Below are 20190 nucleotides of genomic sequence, written 5' to 3' on the forward strand. Positions count from 1 at the left end.
ATACAATGATGATGTCGAGATCGGACCACTACGAAAGTCTGTAAATGTCATTCAACTGGCAAGCCCCTATAAGGGGCACAGTGCAACAGTGTTCGCTCTTAAGTAGCTCCAAAGGGGGGATACTTGCATCTCTGTGGCAACGGCGTACTCGTTCGTGGCAGCACCCTCGTGCCGAGGTGGCGGCTATAGGAAATGCGGCGGCGTACCTGGAGGCGCGGGTGTTTTTAAGTGTGGCCGATACCGCACAAACGAAATGCAGCAACTCTATGAGGCGCCGCCACAGACTGTGGGTCGGGCATACCATATTGCTAAGAAGATACTCCGGAACGAAGTCTGAAAGTTTGTCCGTGAGGTTCTGATTCACCGTATATACACTGAAGCGCCAAAGAAACTGGTATACGCATGCGTATTCAAATACAGAGATATGTAAACAGGCAGAAATCGGCGGTGAGGTCGGCAACGGCAGTGTAACGCCACAAGTGTTGTTATATCGGTTACTGCTGCGACAAACGCAGGTTATCAAGATTGAAATGAGTTTGAACGTGCTGTTTCAGTCGGCGGACGAGCGGTGGGACACAGCATCTCCGACGTAGCGATGAAACGGGGTTTTCCATTCCGACCACTTCACGAGTGTACCGTGAATATCAGGAAGCGAGTAAAACATTAAATCTCAGACATGGCTGCGGCCGGAAAAAGAACGTGTCCGACGACGACTGAAAATCGTTCAACGTGACAGAAGTGCAACCCTTGTGCAGATTTCAATGCTGGGCCATCAACAAGTGTCAGGGTTCGATCCATTCAACGAAACATCATCGATACGTGCTTTCGAAATTGAAGGGCCACTCGTGTACCCTTGATCACTGGACGACACACATCGCCTGGCCCCGTCAACACCAACATTTGAGTGTTGATGACTGGAAACTTGTTGTCTGGTCGGACGAGTCTCGTTTCACATTGTATGGGGCGGATGGATGTCTACGGGTATGGAGACAACCTCATGAATCCATGGACCCTTCATTTCAGCAGGGCACCACTGTTCAAGCTAGTGGAGACCTTATAATGGTGTGGGGCGTGTGCAGTACCCCTGGTAGGTCTAGATGCGACACTGACAGGTGGCACGTACATAGCCATCCTGTCTGAGCACCTGCATTCATTCGGGTCCGTTGTGCATTCCGACGGACTTGGGCAATTATAGCAGGACACCCCGTACGGCCATAATAGCTATAGAGTGGCTCAGGGAATACTCTTCCGACTTTGAGCACTTCTGTTGGCCACCACACTCCCCAGACACGAACGTTGCTGAGCGTATCTGGGATGCCTTGCACCGTGCTGTTCAGAAGAGATCTCCAACCCTTCGTACTCTTACGGGTCTATGGACAGCCCTGCAGGATTCATGGTGTCAGTTCCCTCCAGCACTACTTCACAAATTAGACGGGTGCAAGGCACGTCGTGCTGCGACACTTCTGCGCGCTCGCAGGTGTAGCAGCTTCTTTGGTTCAAATGTGTGTGAAATCTTATGGGACTTAATTGCTAAGGTCATCAGTCCCTAAGCTTACACACTACTTAACCTAAATTATTCTAAGGACAAACACACACACTCCCGTGCCCGAGGGAGGACTCTAACCTCCGTCGGTACCAGCCGCACAGTCCATGACTGCAGCGGCTCAGACCGCTCGGCTAATGCCGCGCGGCCTTCTTTGGTGCTTCAGTGTATATTTGTTTCAATCCACATCAAAGTATATGTGCTATTAATCCTTCATAAATAAATTTTTCAATCAATGACACTCGGGTATTTGAGTTGAATCCGTGCGACGTCGTGTTTCGGCACTTCTGCGTGGTCGGCCAGCCCCTACACGATGCCAGTTTATTTGGTTCTTCAGTGTATTTGAAGGTGATGGAAATAGTGTAGTGAGGTATGGCGCTGAATATGAATTTTTTAGTGTGTTAAGAAGCGTATGCACTGCACTTTAAAAAAATATATATAAAAAGATGTGTAGCTGGGCAACACTCACGAAAGCGAAGAGCGTAAGTGACGAAAAGATATGGCGTCAGCTGTTCACAAATACAGTAGGTCGCTGGTGGCTGCTGCAAAATGGCCTGTGGTGATGGCATTTCCTGGTGCGGACAGAGACGCCTCGGTGGGTGTGTCTGTACACGATCTGGAGGGGAGGGGAGGGGACCCAGATGGAGAGCTGCGCCAGAGGAGAGCACCAGAGAGGGCAGGGCAGGCGGCCGACTGCCGGTACGGACGCAGAGCGATGGCCGGAAAAATGTGCTGCGCAGCAGGGGGAGCAGGGTGGCGGCGCTGCCGGCTTCTTGCCGCCGGTGCGTGGCTGATGGCGCTCATTAGCCGCCGGCCTCTGGCGCTGACGCCGCGAGAAATGGCCGGCCGGACACTCGCCGCCCTCCGCAAGAAGCGTTCGCGACCGCCAGGCGACCCTGCCGGACACACGGCGCGCTCACCCTGCGGCCGCTCGAGGCTGCCACGCTGTTTTCACTTCACGCCGTATCGTGTTCCTGAGTACAGCTGTCCATGTTGCAGTGGAGCCAGTTACTGATCCACTTTCGGTGTTTAGAAAAGAACACGATACACTCATTTCATTTATATCGCGATCCAATGAAATTTCTCATCCATTTTTTTGAGTATGTTACTAACATAACATTTACGTATGTACCATTTCCTTCACATACGAGGTTTGTCCGGAAAATACATATGAAAGTTGAATAACGTCTTTATGATACAAGTTACAGTCACCGCCAGGTGGTACTACTGCTGTAATCAATCCCACAAACGCTCAGTGGGAGTCAGACCACTCTGCGTGAAGGTGGGAGTGTGCGGCAGCTTGTTGACAGTCACCCTTTTTCACCTGCCGTCGGCATGGAGCTCTCTCTGACTGAGGAACAGCGCGTCAACATCAAGTTTCTTGCAAAGCTAGGCAAGAATGGCCGTGAGACTTTTGAGCGTTTGAAACAGGTTTACGGAGACAATTCTCTGAAGGAACCAACCGTGAACAAGTGGTTAAAAAGGTTCCGGGATGGCCGAGTGAACGATGACCCTCGCCCAGGACGCCCGTCGACATCGAGTTCCAATGCAAATTCGTTCAATTCGGGCTTGTGTTCTCAAAGACCGTAGAGTGACAGTCATAATTATTGCTCACGAGCTGTCAATCCCCAAAACAATCGTTCACGAAATCCTGACGCAAAAACTTGAAATGAAGAAATTGTGTGCGAAAATCGTACCGAAGCTCTTGACTCCAGAACAGAAAGCAAAGAGGGTTGACTGCTGTGAGGATTGGTTGGAAGCAGAGGAACGAGGGGACTTTCTCAACCGAGTCATCACTGGAGACGAGTCCTGGTTTTACGAATTCGATGTGGAGCTCAAATCTCAAAGCAAGGAACGGAAACCAGCAGGAGAACCGAGAAAAAAAAAAAAAAACGTCGCGAAAATCAAGGTCCAATGTGAAGACAATGTTGATTGTTTTCTTTGATTCTAGGGGCATTGTTCACAAGGAATTTGTCCCTCCCGCCCAGAGAGTGAACGGAAATTTTTACGTTGAAGTTCTGACACGTCTCAGAGCACGTGTGGCCCGAGTTCGACCGGAGTTGGCAAAAGGGGGCAGGTGGATCCTTCATCACGACAATGCGCCCGCCCACACGTCGCTCGTTGTGCGCGAGTTTTTTGCCCGAAGCTCAATCACCGTGACAGACCACCCACCTTATTCACCCGATTTAGCCCCGTGTGACTTCTTCATATTCCCGAAATGCAAAATGGTGCTTCGGGGTCGGCTCTTGGGAGATGTGGAAGGCATCAAGGCGGAAACGACACGGCAACTGAACATCATCACAACTGAAGACTTTCAGCAATGTTATCAACAGTGGAAACGGCGTTGGCAGAAGTGTATCGCGTCTCAGGGCGAGTACTTTGAAGAAGACCATATTGTAATACCTGAATAATTGTAAAATAAAGTTATTATTCAACTTTTATACGTATTTTCCGGACAAACCTCGTAATGTTATTTCAAAATTGTTTCATACATATTTTGTGCAGTCGACTAATAAGAAACATTGATTGTTATTATTATTAGCAGTGTTAATACTGGCTTTAACTACTGAAATAAAAGTAATATTATTATGAGAAGGAAAGTTGCTACTCACTGAGCCGTACGTGGCTCGTGTTCCCGCCATCATCTATTTTACACCCCTTTTTTTTAACGTACTTCCGCCTCACTACGTTAATTTAAATTACTTCTGTCACTGAGTTGCTGCTTTGCCTGACCGTAGTATCTTTGCTCGACTGCTATTACTTCCCGGTCGTTGTCTGTCGTAAGGAGTTCGGATAACGGGTTCGGCTCAGGAGTTCGTCGCAAGTTCGGGTCTGCCAGTCGGTTGGAACGCGTCTGGAACGCAGTCCGGACCTGCCAGTCGGGGAGTTGCAATGCGGCACTGGTCACTGGTGCAGTCGGGTTGGAGGAGCAGTGAGGCCTGCGTCGACATGGCTCGCCCGACCATGGCCGCCACGCATCACTTGAGCCGGACCACGGTCTTGGTGGATCGTCGGTCGGTCGTCCTACCGGACGACGTGTTTTGGCCCGCCGATCGTTCATGAGTGGGTTGTGTGTGTGTGCATCGACTCCCGATTCTCTTCGCGTGTGCTTGGTTACTGTTGGGTATCGTTCATGTCTCCGTGCAGGTGTTTGTCAGGTTGTGTGTGTAGGCCGGCCGAAGTGGCCGTGCGGTTAAAGGCGCTGCAGTCTGGAACCGCAAGATCGCTACGGTCGCAGGTTCGAATCCTGCCTCGGGCATGGATGTTTGTGATGTCCTTAGGTTAGTTAGGTTTAACTAGTTCTAAGTTCTAGGGGACTAATGACCTCAGCAGTTGAGTCCTATAGTGCTCAGAGCCATTTGATTTTTGAGTGTGTAGTTGGTGTTCCCGTTACCTGTCCTGGGCTCTGACGTAAATTCAGGCAGTGTTCTTTTGAGCGAACTATTACCGTGTTTCAAATTCAAGAGTAATAGCGGAATTTTCTGCCTAGTGGCCATTAGTGTTCCGGTTACATCAAAATGGTTCAAATGGCTCTGAGCACTATGGGACTTAACTTCTAAGGTCATTAGTCCCCTAGAACTTAGAACTACTTAAACCTACCTAACCTAAGGACATAACACACATCCATGCCCGAGGCAGGATTCGAACCTGCGACCGTAGCAGTCGCGCGGTTCCAGACTGTAGCGCCTTTAACCGCTTGGCCACTCCGGCCGGCTCCGGTTACCTGCCCTGGCCACTAACGTAATTTCAGGCAGCGTCCTTTCCTCACCTGTTGTCGCTGTCCAACGCGGTGTGTAATTTTGACAGCTAATACGTACTCCATTGTGGATTATGACTTTTGTAACATTGCCGGTTGGGGTTCTCATGTACTGATTGACGGGAAGCAAGTTGTGTCGGTCGGTCCGTGGCTGTCCCCTGCTTGGGTTCCGACGGATCAATTATTGCTGGGCTCACCAGCTGTCTCACCTAAGTGAACGAGGGCAGACCGACCTCCCTGGAGGCCTTCTGAGTGCCACAGGTGTTTAATTATCTGTTTTCAGGTATTTTAAATTTTAGGCATGTTTCTTAAAATTTTACAAATTTTTAATTTTTAAATTTATCTTTCAAGCTTAAACACTGCGGCCTTCTGCCTTTAAAGATTATGATAATATTTTTTGAAATTTTGAAATCTGATTGGGGCCTTCAGCCATTGGTATTGCACCTTTGATATGTTGTTTCATTAAATTACTTTATTACTATCTTAATTGGATTTTTATCTTGTCGAGATTTCTTGTTGGCGGCCTTCAGCCGTGAAAGAGTTGCTAAATTATAATAAATGACAATTACAAGCAGAAACTGACTTCAACCCTTGGCCCTTTCCACAATCCTATTACCTGTTCTGCCCAGCGGGTTTAGCGGGCGTTTCACTCACCATATAGCGAAGATGGTGAGTCGTAGATAGGCACAACAAAAAGACTTTCACAATTAAATCTTTCTGGCAATGGACTTCGTCAACAACAGACACACATACGCACAGAGACACACTAATTCAAACGCAACTCTCACACACGACTGCAGTCTCAGGCAACTGAAACTACACGGAGACTGTAGTCGTGTGTGTGTGTGTGTGTGTGTGTGTGTGTGTGTGTGTGTGTGTGTGTGTGTGTGTGTGTGTGTGTGTGTGTGTGTCTGTGCGTATGTGTGTCTATTGTTCAAGTCCATTGCTACAAAGCTTTAGTTGTGAAAGTCTTTTTGTTGTGCCTATCTGCGACTCAGCATCTCCGCTATATGGCTAGTAACAACTTTATTCGCATAATATTGTTACATTCCATCCTGGATTTTCCATTGTTTGAAATAAAAGTAAGTTACAAGCGTAGTACGTATGAGTTTTTTTTTACAATATTGTGGGTACTTAAGACATGTAATTAATATCTTTTGATGTTTTCAGCTCCTTGGCGGAAGAAGTTAGTTACAGAGAGACACGTTTTGTAAGTAGTTGTCTGAGGAGCATAATGACGTGTTGTGCTGTGCTCTTTGTGATTATCAGCGAAAATTATAGTAAAAAGTGAAAAAACAAGGATATATGTATATATAAACAAAAGTGGAACCCCAAAAATGTGTTTCACAAGCAGTACGTTCTATGTCTAAAACAGCGAAATAGAATAATAAATGGACATCGAACAGAAGGTAAGAAAAGAAAAACAATTTCTTCTAACATTAACTTAAAAAATTAATGAATTCTCTCTCTTACATTAAATTCTCATGGCACGCAATTCAGATCACTCTGGCAACTTGTCAGTTTTGCTAACCATTATCATAAGTGGAATTTTTCCGCACAGTGCTAATAGCAACAGGCAGGTTAGAATGTGAACATGGGGAGACCGACGTCGCAAGAACGCATCGTAATAGGTGACAGAGGGGCAAAAACTTCGCAAAAAGAATCTAGATTCTTTGAACATAAACTGGATTCGATACAGAACGTTATGTGGCAACTAGCAAAGGAGGACACAGTGACTGTATTAAGATGGCAAGATTAGTCCTGCGTTAACCGTTTCAGACGATGTGGTTCTGTTCGAAGCCTCGTAAGATTTTCTCATTTTGTGGCATAGGAGCATTAGCTGCATTTGCGGTCATCTTTCACGTCTCCAGCAGATGCTGCCCTGTAGCTGTCGCAGCTTCAAGAACACGTTTAGGAGGTAGATGAGCAAACGTAGGAGCCGTTTTTGTGTGCAGGCACAATATTTGGTTTCAAATTATGATTCAATTTGTCTTTATACGGAATGTTTTGCGCATGGATTAGGTACAGAAAATTTTTCTATTCAGATTTATACTCTTTGTATTCGTATAATGCACACATCAACAGAAGTTTGGCATCACCTCTGTTCCGAGAGTTCCGGTACCTGTATAGAAAATTGGAATAGAGATCAACACAAACATAATTTCCGCCCTTTTTGCTGCTCATACAAACCACAAATTGCATGTTGAACCACCATACAGCGAGACCTTCAGAGGTGGTGGTCCAGACTGCTGTACGCACCGGCACTTCTAAACCCAGTAGCACGTCCTCTTTGCATTGATGCATGCTTGTATTCGTCGTGGCATACTATCCACAAGTTCATCATGGCACTTTTGGTCCAGATTGTCCCACTTCTCAACAGCGTTTCGGCGTATATCCCTCAGAGTGGTTGGTAGGTTGCGTCGTCCATAAAGAGCCCTTTTCAATCTATCCCCAGGCACGTTTGATAGGGTTCATGTCTGGAGAACATGCTGGCCACTTTAGTCGAGCCATTTCGTGATACTGAAGGAAGTCATTCACAAGATGTGCACGATGGGAGCGCGAATTGTCGTCCATGCAGACGAATGCATCGCCAATATGCTGCCGATATGGTTGCACTATCGGTCGCAGGATGGCATTCACGTATCGTACAGCCGTTACGGCGCCTTCCACTACCACCTGTGTCGTACGTCGGCCTCGCATAATTCCACCTCAGAGCAGCAGGGAACCTCCGCCATGCTGCACTCGCTGAACGGTGTGTCTAAGGCGTTCAGCCTGACCGGGTTGCTCCCAAACACGTCTCCGACGATTGTCTAGTTGAAGAAATATGCGACACGCATCAGTGAAGAAAACGTAACTCCAATCGTGAGCGGTCCATGACGCATGTTGTTGGGCCCATCTGTACCGCGCTGTATGGTGTCGTGGTTGACAAGATGGACTTCGCCCTGGACGTCGGAAGTAAAGTTGCGCATCATGCAGCCTATTGCGCACAGTTTGAGTCGTAACGCGACGTCCTGTGGCTGCACAAAAAGAATTATTCAACACGGTGGCGTTGCTGTCAGGGTTCCTCCGAGCCGTAATCCGTAGGTAGCGGTCATCCACTGCAGTAGTAACCCTTGGGCGCCCTGAGCGAGGCATGTCATCGACAGTTCCTCTCTGTCTGGTCTCCACCATGTCCGAACAGCATCTCTTTGGTTCACTCCGAGATGACTGGACACTTCCCTTGTCGAGAGCCCATCCTGGCCCAAAGTAAAAATGCGGACGCTCTCGAATCGCGGTACTGACCGTCTACGCATAGTTGACGGACAACACGAGCCGTGTACCTCCTTCCTGGTGGAATGACTGGAACTGATCTGCTGTCTGACCCCCTCCGTCTAATAGGCGCTGCTCATGCATGGTTGTTCACATCTTTGGGCGGGTTTAGTGACATTTCGGAAAAGTCACAACTGCAGCTCTAAGGGAAACATGAGTAGCTGTGACACATTGTTGTACTTTCAGTTTCAGACGATGTACTGCCGCAGAATAAAGGAAAACGAATTTCTGGCGTGCTTTTTGGAATGGACTTCTGTTGACGCCGACTCAGACTGACAGTAGTCAGTGTGTTTGATGAAGACAATGACCTCGATTTTCCAACGAAAAAAATCACTGATGTCTTGCATTATTACAGAGTGTGAGAGCAAAAGAAAAGTAAAACTGTTATTCCAGTTGATAAACACGCAACAGAAGCAAAGCATCAACCAAGAGGGAACATCACAGAAGCAGACAGAAATCTGTCAACTGCCCTATGCCTAAATGCGGAAAGGAAATGCATTTTACCTTATGACCAAAAATAAGTTTTTTTTTACAGTGAAACTATTCGAAAATACTCTGTATTTGTTTAATTAATGCTTGTAACACTTGTTTTTCACATTGTTCTGTCTCAATGTATGTCATACTGTAATAAAAACAAAAAATTAAAAAAAAATTTAGTATGTCGTGTTCGATAGTTTTAACGGCTAGATGTGATAGAAAACGCTTTGCAGTAGCTGATACCAGGCCAAAGAGTAAAGCAGCAACGCGGAGCTGTGACCTGCGGGAAACTCTCCAACAGTTACAATATTTACTGGCCACCAAATACTAATACAATAAATTAAGACTGTTCGTCCACTGGGGCAACGCCACTCGCCACTGCAACGCAAGCTTTCCGCTACAATTTGACCATAGTCGCGTTGCACGTTCTTTGTCCACTCATGAAACACTTTTGTGACTAGTTATCGACTAAAAACGTGGCGGTTTGTCTGCTCCACAATGGTAAGCCACCCATTGTGTGTTGGTACTTCACGAAGCTTCCTTCACACAAAGTGCAAGTTATGAATTAATCGTCCCCCATTCGCGATATTTAGACATTTTCAGCTGACGAAGTACAGTTCAGAGGGATTTATATGTTGTCGGAGGAGCTACATTTTTGTCCCGTCATTAAAATAGAGGATAGGAACTGGAGGAAAACCATCTCTTTTCAAGAGAGTCCACTGATTATTTGGAGATAAGATGCTTTAATTGATCATTATAATGCATAAAAGAAATAATGCAGAAATCATGATTTAAAATCAGTACAATTCAACGGTATTTCAACTTTTTTTAATATAAGGAAATGACCATTTCTTTGAATTTGAGTTTCAAGAACTAAACATTTGCACTGTCAGCGTCACGTTACAACCAATTAACTGATGGTTGTAATCCTGGCAGGTACACGATTGGTAGGATGTGAAGAAGATTAGGGTTTGACGTCCCGCCGACATCGAGGCCGAATGTTTCAAGAACTGGGAACGAATCAACCGGGCCCTTTCAGAGGTTCGAAAAGGTTCAAATGGCTCTGAGCACTATGGGACTCAACTGCTGAGGTCATTAGTCCCTAGAACTTAGAACTACTTAAACCTAACTAACCTAAGGACATCACAAACATCCATGCCCGAGGCAGGATTCGAACCTGCGACCGTAGCGGTCTTGCGGTTCCAGACTGCAGCGCCTTTAACCGCACGGCCACACCGGCCGGCCCTTTCAGAGGCACTTCACCTTGTACCAATAAGGTAAATCATGGAAAACATTATCCAGGATGGCCATACGGATATCTGCACCACAAACCTCACTATTGCGCTTCCAGTGTCTTCCCAGTATGCACCTGCGCTTGTCCTGGAGACCCCCAAACGCCATACCACCCATATTTATCAAAAATATTGCCTATAAACGATGACAATCGGTTTGTATAAGAGTCACAATGACAGCTGCCAATCTAGCGAGCTTAAGAAGTCCACATTTGTGTCATCCTCTAGACCAGGGGTTCCCAGCAAAATTTTCTCGAGGACCCCCTAGTCGAGCATGATTGGTACCTTGTCGTATCACAGTATCAAGTACCTTAAAAAGCCAAATTAAGAGTCTTTTTATACGTTTTCTATTTTTGGTACTTGGAAAACACATTGAAATATTTATTATTGAAAAAATATTGAGCTTAAAACAATTTCAATTTAGCCATCATTGTCATTCTTAAATTTTTGATTATTGCTCAAAATCGTTGTCTTCAAATTTGGGTGTTTTATATAACAAATGCATTATCTTTCTCTTCATCCGTAAGCCTTTCTCGTTTTAACGAACCAATTTTTAACCAACGGTCCATTTTTAACTACACGAACTGTAGCTTCCCCAAATAATACAGAATATTGAATATGTAAACAATACGGTCTGTCAAAGCACTGGAAATAATTAACAATTGCCGATTGCCGTCTGAAATGCGAGTTTCTGTGTAAAGTGACTGTCAGTTGTCAGCTGCAAAGAGGCAGCGCACGCAGTCTAACGACATACAGGAGAACTATTTGCATCTATCTAATTCTAGTTTTGCTCTAGGAAGACACTAGACGCAGAAGTTACCGTTCGCTAAAGCTCTGCTCATGCAGGAAGCGGCCAAAACTAAAAATTTGTTATAATACGAAATATATTTAATATATATTTTACTGTAATAGTATCTTGCGGACCCCTCTGGCATAGCTCGCGGACCCCTGGGGGTCCGCAGACCACCTGTTGGGAACCACTGCTCAAGACTGTTCCAACAGCACCATTTGCCAGGCGGGGCAACTTAGATAGGGTGGTGGGTGGAGAAACGATCGCAGAGTGACTTTTCTCGAGCATCGGGCAGCACCCTTCAAATAGCTCGTGGGCAGGCGCATCTTGTATAGGCGACCTGCCAGATAGGTTTAGGTTTATTGCACGCGTTCTGCACACACTCGAAGCACCTGCCTGCGGGTTGCTGTTTCCTGCCAAAACACGTAACCGTGGCGAAGGTATTGGTTCCCGCCCACAGCCAGTTGTCAACTAGGTGCACACTGATTACAATAACTTGGTGACTGGCGTTTCGGCGACCAGAGAGGTGGGGTCTAGGCGTCTGCCAACTGTGGGCCTTTCTATAGGTCGACACGCTCGCTGTTTTGCCAGTTCTCTAGGTGCGTGCACAGCCTTACTAAGGCAAGGAAGGCTACATACGGTGGAGGGGGTAGAACCCTTGTGGAGGGATTCCTATCGGTCACACGAGAAAGTGGCACGTTGTGTACTAGCCAACAACATTTAATTCGATGTATAGTGGCCATGTAGCCATTGTGGAGATGTAGTATTCATATCGACATGTCATATAGTATAATTCGGCAAGTCGTATGGCAATTCCGTGTGACAGCTGAGTGCAGGATGGCGAGAACTGCCACGCCTCAGCACTTCCTCACGGCAATTTTGTGTGTGTAGGAGGAATGGGACACACAGTTCTTGGCCATTCAAGTATAGAGGCCTTCACAAATGTTAGGCTTGTACCCGGATTACGTCAATTCTGGAAGAACTCCGCCTCCAGAGTCAATTAGTGTGGGCAACAGCCGGCCGGAGTGGCCGAGCAGTTCTAGGCGCTACAGTCTGGAACCGCGCGACCGCTACGGTCGCAGGTTCGAATCCTGCCTGGGGCATGGATGTTTGTGTGATGTCCTTAGGTTAGTTACGTTTAAGTAGTTCTAAGTTCTAGGGGACTGATGACCTCAGCAGTTAAGTCCCATAGTGGTCAGAGCCATTTGTGGGCAACAACGTATTAATGACAGCGGTAGCTGACGGCTGTTTAGCATTACAACCGTTAGTGGACGGTCAGAGTGATGCAAATAATTTACTAATACACTGCTGGATGACATGTGGTGGACAGACATACGATCCAGGAAAACCATTTGCTTACTGTGGGGTGTGCCTACGCTCAATAGGCATCTGATGGCACAGAGATTAGGACGACGCAGGAAGACCGTCACAGGACGCTCCGAACATGGTAAAGCATCACCTGGCGTTCCGAGTTCCGGTACACACTGATACAAGGCGATGGCTGGGTACGGACACGACGAAAGCAATACGGGATCACACATTCCAGTTGCTAACGGGAAGTCATCGGGTGGGGGTGGAGCAGTTCTCAGGTGATCAGTATTGACATAGGATGCTGTTCCTAACTGGTCTTGCTGGTGAACAATACAGGAACCTGATAAAGTAGCTTTTATCTTCCCACAGTTGAACTGTACCTACAACAAGGCAATAAATATGCCAGTACATAGCTCCTGATTAATGTCTGTTTGGTCTGGGAAACAGCGGATATTAGGTTTCTCGTGTAGTTACACCCTTAGATCCCATGACGTCAAATACTGCAGTCCCTCTAAGTTGCTAAATGATGTCTTAAATGGACTGTATGTGTTTGGCCGATGGGAGAGTGTCTGCAGCCAGCGGCGATATTTTCCACAGCACAGCTGGGAGTGCAGAGCAGGCCTCAAGATGAGCAGCAGCGGCACCGCGCAGGACGTGGAGGACGTCTGTCAGAGGCGGAGTGCGAGGTCTGCGTAGGTGTACAGCACCAGGTGTATGGGTAGAAATGAAAGCAGAAGTAGAGTTAGAGGCAAAGTACAGGTGGATGTGTATGTCGACGAGCCTTGTTTGTGCCTTTGTCAGTGGCATGCATTTCTCTGTGAGGGATGTGAGGGGTCCGTGAAGACACTCGGTGATAGATGTGCATGTGGGTATAGATGTGCATGCAGTGTCTTGCTTCTCTCAGAGGGTATGTGGGACGTCTGCCGAAGCATTGTATGCATTTTATTGTATTGTATGTTAACCGGGGACCTAGAAACAACGGTGAGGCTCCGTCCCCGCCGCAGCCGCAGTGGTCCACAACCCCACGAAGGCTATCGCAGTCCACTTCACCCCTCCGCCGCCACACACAGTACCCAGGGTTATTGTGCGGTTCGGCCCCCGGTGGACCCCCCACGGAACGTCTCACACCAGACGAGTGTAACCCCTGTGTTTGCGTGGTAGAGTAATGGTGGTGTACGCGTACGGGGAGAACTTGTTTGCGCAGCAATCGCCGACATAGTGTAACTGAGGCGGAATAAGGGACACCAGCCCGCATTCGCCGAGGCAGATGGAAAACCGCCTAAAAACCATCCACAGACTGGCCGGTTCACCGGACCTCGACACAAATACGCCGGGCGGATTCGTGTCGGGGACCAGGCGCTCCTTCCCACTCCAAATGGTTGAAATGGCTGTGAGCACTATGGGACTTAACATCTGTGGTCATCAGTCCCCTAGAACTTAGAACTACTTAAACCTAACTAACCTAAGGACATCACACACATCCATGCCCAAGGCAGGATTCGAACCTGCGACTGTAGCAGTCGCACGGTTCGGGACTGAGCGCCTAGAACCGCTAGACCACCGCGGCCGGCTTCCCACTCCGGAAAGCCGTGCGTTAGACCGCACGACCAACCGTGCGGGCTGCCGAACCATACGGCACTAGATGTAGATATAGATTGAGCTGCAGATACAGGAACGGTGGCTTGCATGTCTCTCAGAAGAGGACTGGGAACTTTTCTGAAGTGTACAGCAGCAGATGTAGATGGAGACGCACGTGTAGGTTGGGTCACGTCTGTAAAGCTGTTGCCGTTCACGTCTCCTAGAAGGGGTGCAGGAGGTCTGTCGAGGTTTACTGTACCTGTAGATGTAGATTCAGATCCAGATGAGCCTTAGCTACACCATTGTCAGTGGCTTGCATTTATTTCGGAGGCGAGATGCGAGCTCTTCCGGGACGCACTATAATAGAGGTACGTGTAGATTAGGCTTACCCGTACCAAGTGGGTGGTGTGCCTGTGTCTTGTAGGAGAGAGAGGTGCACAGCAGTGGAAGTACACGTGCATGTGGCTGTAGATGCAGACGGGACTTACCTGTGCCATTGTCGGTGGCGTGCATGTCTCTCAGAGGGGGAGCCGGATGTCTGCCGAGGCGGCCAGCTGCCGCTGCCTGCTGCGCCCGGCCGCGGCCATCAGACTCGGCTGCAACAACACGCGGCGGCTGCTCAGACACAGGTGTCACACAACACACAACACTGGCAGAGGGTAAGCCTCGCCCTCCGTAACAAGCTTACACTAGCAACCTCCATGTGCCACACTTTGTAAGCGGACACTCGCAACGAGCACGTGACATCTGAGTCACACGTTCACCTGGTATTGTACACATTTGGACCCTCTCTTTCTTACAAAGTCCGATAAACTGCCGTTACGGATAACGTCCTGCACTCTAGAACTACAGCTACATCTATACCGACTCTTCGAGCCATCTGATGGTGCGCGGACAAAGGCACTGTGTGTGTCACCTTCGCCCTTTCCCGTTGCTGGTCCGCCCACAAAAGATTGTGAGCTCCAGTCTCCATAATTTTACCTTGATAGTCTTGAGATATTAGTACGAGAATGTAGTGTTTTGGTTGAGAATTTTAGAAAGGGATGTTCTCTGAACTTTAACACTAAACCACACATCTTTTGTAGAATCTGCCACTGCTGTTGGAGAGCATATCAGCGACGCATTCGTGCTTACTATGTGAAACTTCGACGAAACGCGCTGCTCTTCTCTGGATCTTCCTACTTCCTCTATCAGTCCTATCTGTTATCGATATTCAGGTTTAGTCGATCGAAGATTCTTCTACACCAATACTTGACAAATCACCTTACTGAGTGTGACAGCGACAGCTTCGTGTGTCATTGCTACTACTCCCACTTTCTGTCCCGTTCGCTACTTGTGTGGGAGGGACGAGAGGTGCTAAGCCTCCATAGCAGCTCTAAAGATCGAATAAATAATTTGAGGTTGACAGACGGCAGTGGCGGCGGGGCAGTGTCCCCGGCGTGTAGCCAGCTACGTTCTGAAAGCTCTGCTTCTTCCTGGAAGGCAGTACAGGACCCACGGCAAGCAGGTGGCTCTCCGGGTGAAAGGTCTGAGGAAGTCAGCAGCACACGATCATGCCCACTCACGCGCTGTGGTCTTCAAACCAAACTTAGGATCGATGACAGCTTACCTTTTTAGGCCACAATGTGCTACTGTATCGAATGCCTTCCAAAACCAAGGAATACGGTATCAAACTGGGTTCCACAATGAAACTCCCACGCAGGTTAAAACTGTGTGACCGACCGACACTCCAAATCGGGACTTTGCCTTTCGCGGGCAAGTGCTCTACCATCTGAACTACCCAAGCCCGACTCACGCCCCGTCCTCACAGCTTTAACTCCGCCAGTACCTCGTCTCCTACCTTCCAAACTTCACAGAAGCTCTTCTGCGAACCTTGCGGAACTCCTGGAAGAAAGAATATTCCGGAGACATGGCTTTGCCGCAGCTTGAGGGATGTTTCCAGAATGCGATTTTCACTCTGCAGCCGAGTGTGGTAGACCACTTGCCCGCGAAAGGCAAAGGTACCAGCCGGCCGTGGTATCCAGGTGGTTCTAGGCACTTCATTCCGGAACCGTGCGACTGCTACGGTCGCAGATTCGAATCCTGCCTCGCGCATGGATGTGTGTGATGTCCTTAGGTTAGTTAGGTTTAAGTAGTTCTACGTTCTAGGGGACTGATGAATTCAAATGTGAAGTCCCATAGTGCTCAGAGCCATTTGAACCAATTTTTTTGCAAAGGTCCCGAGTTCAAGTCTTGGTCCAGAATACATTTTTAATCTGCCAGGAAGTTTTATATCAGAGCACACTCCGTTGCAGAGTGAAAATCTCATTCTGGGTTCCGCTGTCTTCACCCGTCTGGATCTCATGGATGAACAGGACGAACTGAGTTTCACAAGATCTCTTTTTTCGGAAACCATACTGACAGATAAGGAATAAAGTTGTGGTCATGCAAAACAGTCGTGTTACGAGAGAAAAAGACGTGTTCTATAATATTACACCCGTTTAATCTGAACGATAAGCCCACACCCATTCGCATCTAGATGTTTCTCTTGTTGACTTTTCAACAATGAATGTAGCTACGAAACTGATGGCCCTGCGGGTAATGTTTCTTACTCATAACTACAACAACCTTTTGTCTTTTACAGTACCCCTTATTGTCCCTCTAAAGCAATTCCCTGTCAAATCAGACACCGACATGTTCGTTTCCTCAGTTTTTATATTCAATTTTTTAAGTTAAAACTCTCATGTTACTAAACTCATTTCTTTCCTCCCTAACATTCACTCAGTTCCCCTCTAACGTATTCAGTTCCTCCGCACCTCTTCATTCCCTTCATGCGAACTAATTTCACAGGTCACAGCAAACTCAAAATTATGAACTTACTGTTTCATAATTTTCCCGTCTAAAAACAGAGACATGGTACACATTATTAATACTAATTATTATATTATTATTAGTTTATATTAGCATACAATTAAATTAAAGGTTTTGTGTTTGTTTCAGTCAGTAAACACGCGTAGTTTTCACGTACAGCAAAGTGAAAAAGAAAATCGGGCAAGATGTAAAACAGGATCATCGAAACCGCATCCTTTCACATGAAATATCTTTTAGATTGATGCAAAACTGAAAAGATATGTTTGAATACATCAATGACAAAAAATAAACTTTCTAGAACGGAACAAATCTTTTTGAGGTGGAATGAAGTACTGTAAACAAAATTTTTCAAACGTTAGCTTTAACCTTATGAACTTTTTAATACTAAATTCGCTCACAGACAATAAATGGTGTTTCTTATCACTTTTGAACTTCGCAAGGTTCATTCTGCCGTTTATTCCAGAAAGTAACCAGTAATCGAAGGCAGACACGTCCTAATATTTGAAAAATCTATAGTAACACAACAGGAAACGCAAAAAATTCAAAAATTAATGTTTTCCTAAATTAACATCTAGTTTCCAGTCTGGTAGATTTCACGGTCCAGAGTTTGTGGGCTGACAATAGTCACTGAATCGTGCGACCTGAAGGGATCATTACTGCTAGACCTGACCTTGTCGGACAAAGGCGAAAGAATATTCAGCGTTGACAAGACTTGTCTTTCTCGCAGTAACAATCCTCCTGCTCTAGTCGTTGCTACTAAACGGCAAGAGGGCATGGATAGCGTGATGTGTAAGAAAAGGGGAGCAAAGTCGCTGTAGTGGGCTGTTGAAAAGCTGCGGGCATGTCCATTCCTCCGTTCATTTTATTGTCGTTAAAGGAAACAAGCTTAGAATGGCAGATTGCCGACGCGATCCGTTGTCTGTATGACGAAATTATTCTACACTATCAAAGAAGCATTTTGTGCATTGGTAAAACATGTTTAGAATTTCACGTCAGCTGCACCCAGAGTGCTTTCAATGGACGACCACATGACCCATTCAAACACGGTCGGTGTTCTAGAGTGTTGGACGGAACATGAGACTGCACTTGGGTCTCCCCAGCCACACGCAATTACCACTGCCGCTTTAGGAGAAGGCAGTTTTCAAGCACTGAACATCTTCTAGAAGTACTTGTACCATCAGCGTGCGTTCACTCACCGACACCAGATGATCATAAGACGCAGTATGGTGTTCTCTGGAAAGCAACCTGGAGGAGACCAGTTGCCATTCCTCTCCTCTAAATCAGCCAGCAACTCCAGAAGAAATGTTGATTTCGGAAACAGCGTAGGGAACATTCAGTGAGCAACTTGATCAGCCAACTGCGGAAGGCGGAAACAGTGAAGACTCATATGCAGCAAGATGTGCACTAGTGTTCCAAGATATTTTTGATCAGACGACTAAGCGCCGAGGTAGAATTAAGACTGAGAAGGCAGAAATACTGACAAATTTTCAAAGAATACAGAAAATTAAGGCCAGAGGAAAAAAAAAAAAACTGTCCGTTTCCCCTAAGGCTGCAGAAGGGGAAGAGAGCGTCGAACGAACACATACGGACACACACGTGTGTGGATTTTGTGACAGGCCCATCTTTTATGAAAGAATGATACGAGAAATGTAGGCGCATAGTAACAGGAGTGATGGTGTCGGAGCACCATAGAAGAAAAAAATTCCGTTTGTGGTGAATATACACTACTGGCCATTAAAATTGCTACACCAAGAAGAAATGCAGATGATAAACGGGTATTCATTGGACAAGTATATTATACTAGAACTGACATGTGATTACATTTTAATGCAATTTGGGTGCATAGATCCTGAGAAATCAGTATCCAGAACAACCACTTCTGTGAGCATTGAGTCAAATAGAGCTTGGATGGCGTGTAGGCAGGTACAGCTGCCCATGCAGCTTCAACACGATACCACAGTTCATCAAGAGTAGTGACGCGTATTGTGACGAGCCAGTTGCTCGGCCACCATTGACCAGGCGTTTTCAATTGGTGAGAGATCTGGAGAATGTGCTGGCCAGGGCAGCAGTCGAACATTTTCTGTGTCCAGAAAGGCCCGTACAGGACCTGCAACATGCGGTCGTGCATTATCCTGCTGAAATGTAGGGTTTCGCAGGGATCGAATTAAGGGTAGAGCCATGGGTCGTAACACATCTGAAATGTAACGTCCACTGTTCAAAGTGCCGTCAGTGTGAACAAGAGGTGACCGAGACGTGTAACCAATGGCACCCCATACCATCACGCAGGGTGATACGCCAGTATGGCGATGACGAATACACGCTTCCAATGTACGTTCACCGCGATGTCGCCAAACACGGATGCGACCATCATGATGCTGTAAACAGAACCTGGATTCATCCGAAAAAATGACGTTTTGCCATTCGTGCACCCAGGTTCGTCGTAGAGTACACCATAGCAGGCGGTCCTGTCTGTGATACAGCGTCAAGGGTAACCGCAGCCATGTTCTCCGAGCTGATAGTCCATGCTGCTGCAAACGTCGTCGAACTGTTCGTGCAGATGGTTGTTGTCTTGCAAACGTCCCCATCTGTTGACTCAGGGATCGAGACGTGGCTGGCTGCACAATCCGTTACAGCCATGCGGATAAGATGCCTGTCATCTCGACTGCTAGTGATACGAGGCCGTTGGGATCCAGCACGGCGTTCCGTATTACCTTCCTGAACCCACCGATTCCATATTCTGCTAACAGTCATTGGATCTCGACCAACGCGAGCAGCGATGTCGCGATACGATAAACCGCAATCGCGATAGACTACAATCCGACCTTTATCAAAGTCGGAAACGTGATGGTACGCATTTCTCCTCCTTACACGAGGCATCACAACAAAGTTTCACCAGGCAACGCCGGTCAACTGCTGTTAGTGTATGAGAAATCGGTTGGAAACTTTCCTCATGTCAGCACGTTGTAGGTGTCGCCACCAGCGCCAACCTTGTGTGTCATGCTCTAAAAAGCTAATCTTTTTAATATCCCAGCATATTCTTCCTGTCGGTTAAATTTCGCGTCTGTAGCACGTCACCTTCGTGGTGTATCAATTTTAATGGCCAGTAGTGTATGTAGTAGGAAACTCTTGCTACTCGCTTTACCCCGTCTATTAAGGTGATGTGAGTATAATAAAAAAACCAGAATTTTGATTGTTTACGAAGTACCCTGTGTACCTATCATTACGATTTTGATTCAGCTTGCGTAATTTGTGCGTCTTAAAACCGGAAGTTCCCAGTCAACCC

The 20190-nt window shown here is 46.9% G+C and overlaps 1 long non-coding RNA gene across 1 annotated transcript in view; it reads right to left on the reverse strand.

Moving 5' to 3' along the window:
• Positions 1-20190, reverse strand: part of LOC126199001 (uncharacterized) — an 869135-nt gene that overhangs the window by 540646 nt on the left and 308299 nt on the right. Inside the window, exon 2 of the long non-coding RNA XR_007540115.1 lies at positions 14546-14653. This is a non-coding gene — a long non-coding RNA (uncharacterized LOC126199001). The remainder of the gene's footprint in view (positions 1-14545; positions 14654-20190) is intronic.

The sequence above is a fragment of the Schistocerca nitens genome, chromosome 8, assembly GCF_023898315.1.
Source record: "Schistocerca nitens isolate TAMUIC-IGC-003100 chromosome 8, iqSchNite1.1, whole genome shotgun sequence".
Lineage (NCBI taxonomy): Eukaryota > Metazoa > Arthropoda > Insecta > Orthoptera > Acrididae > Schistocerca > Schistocerca nitens.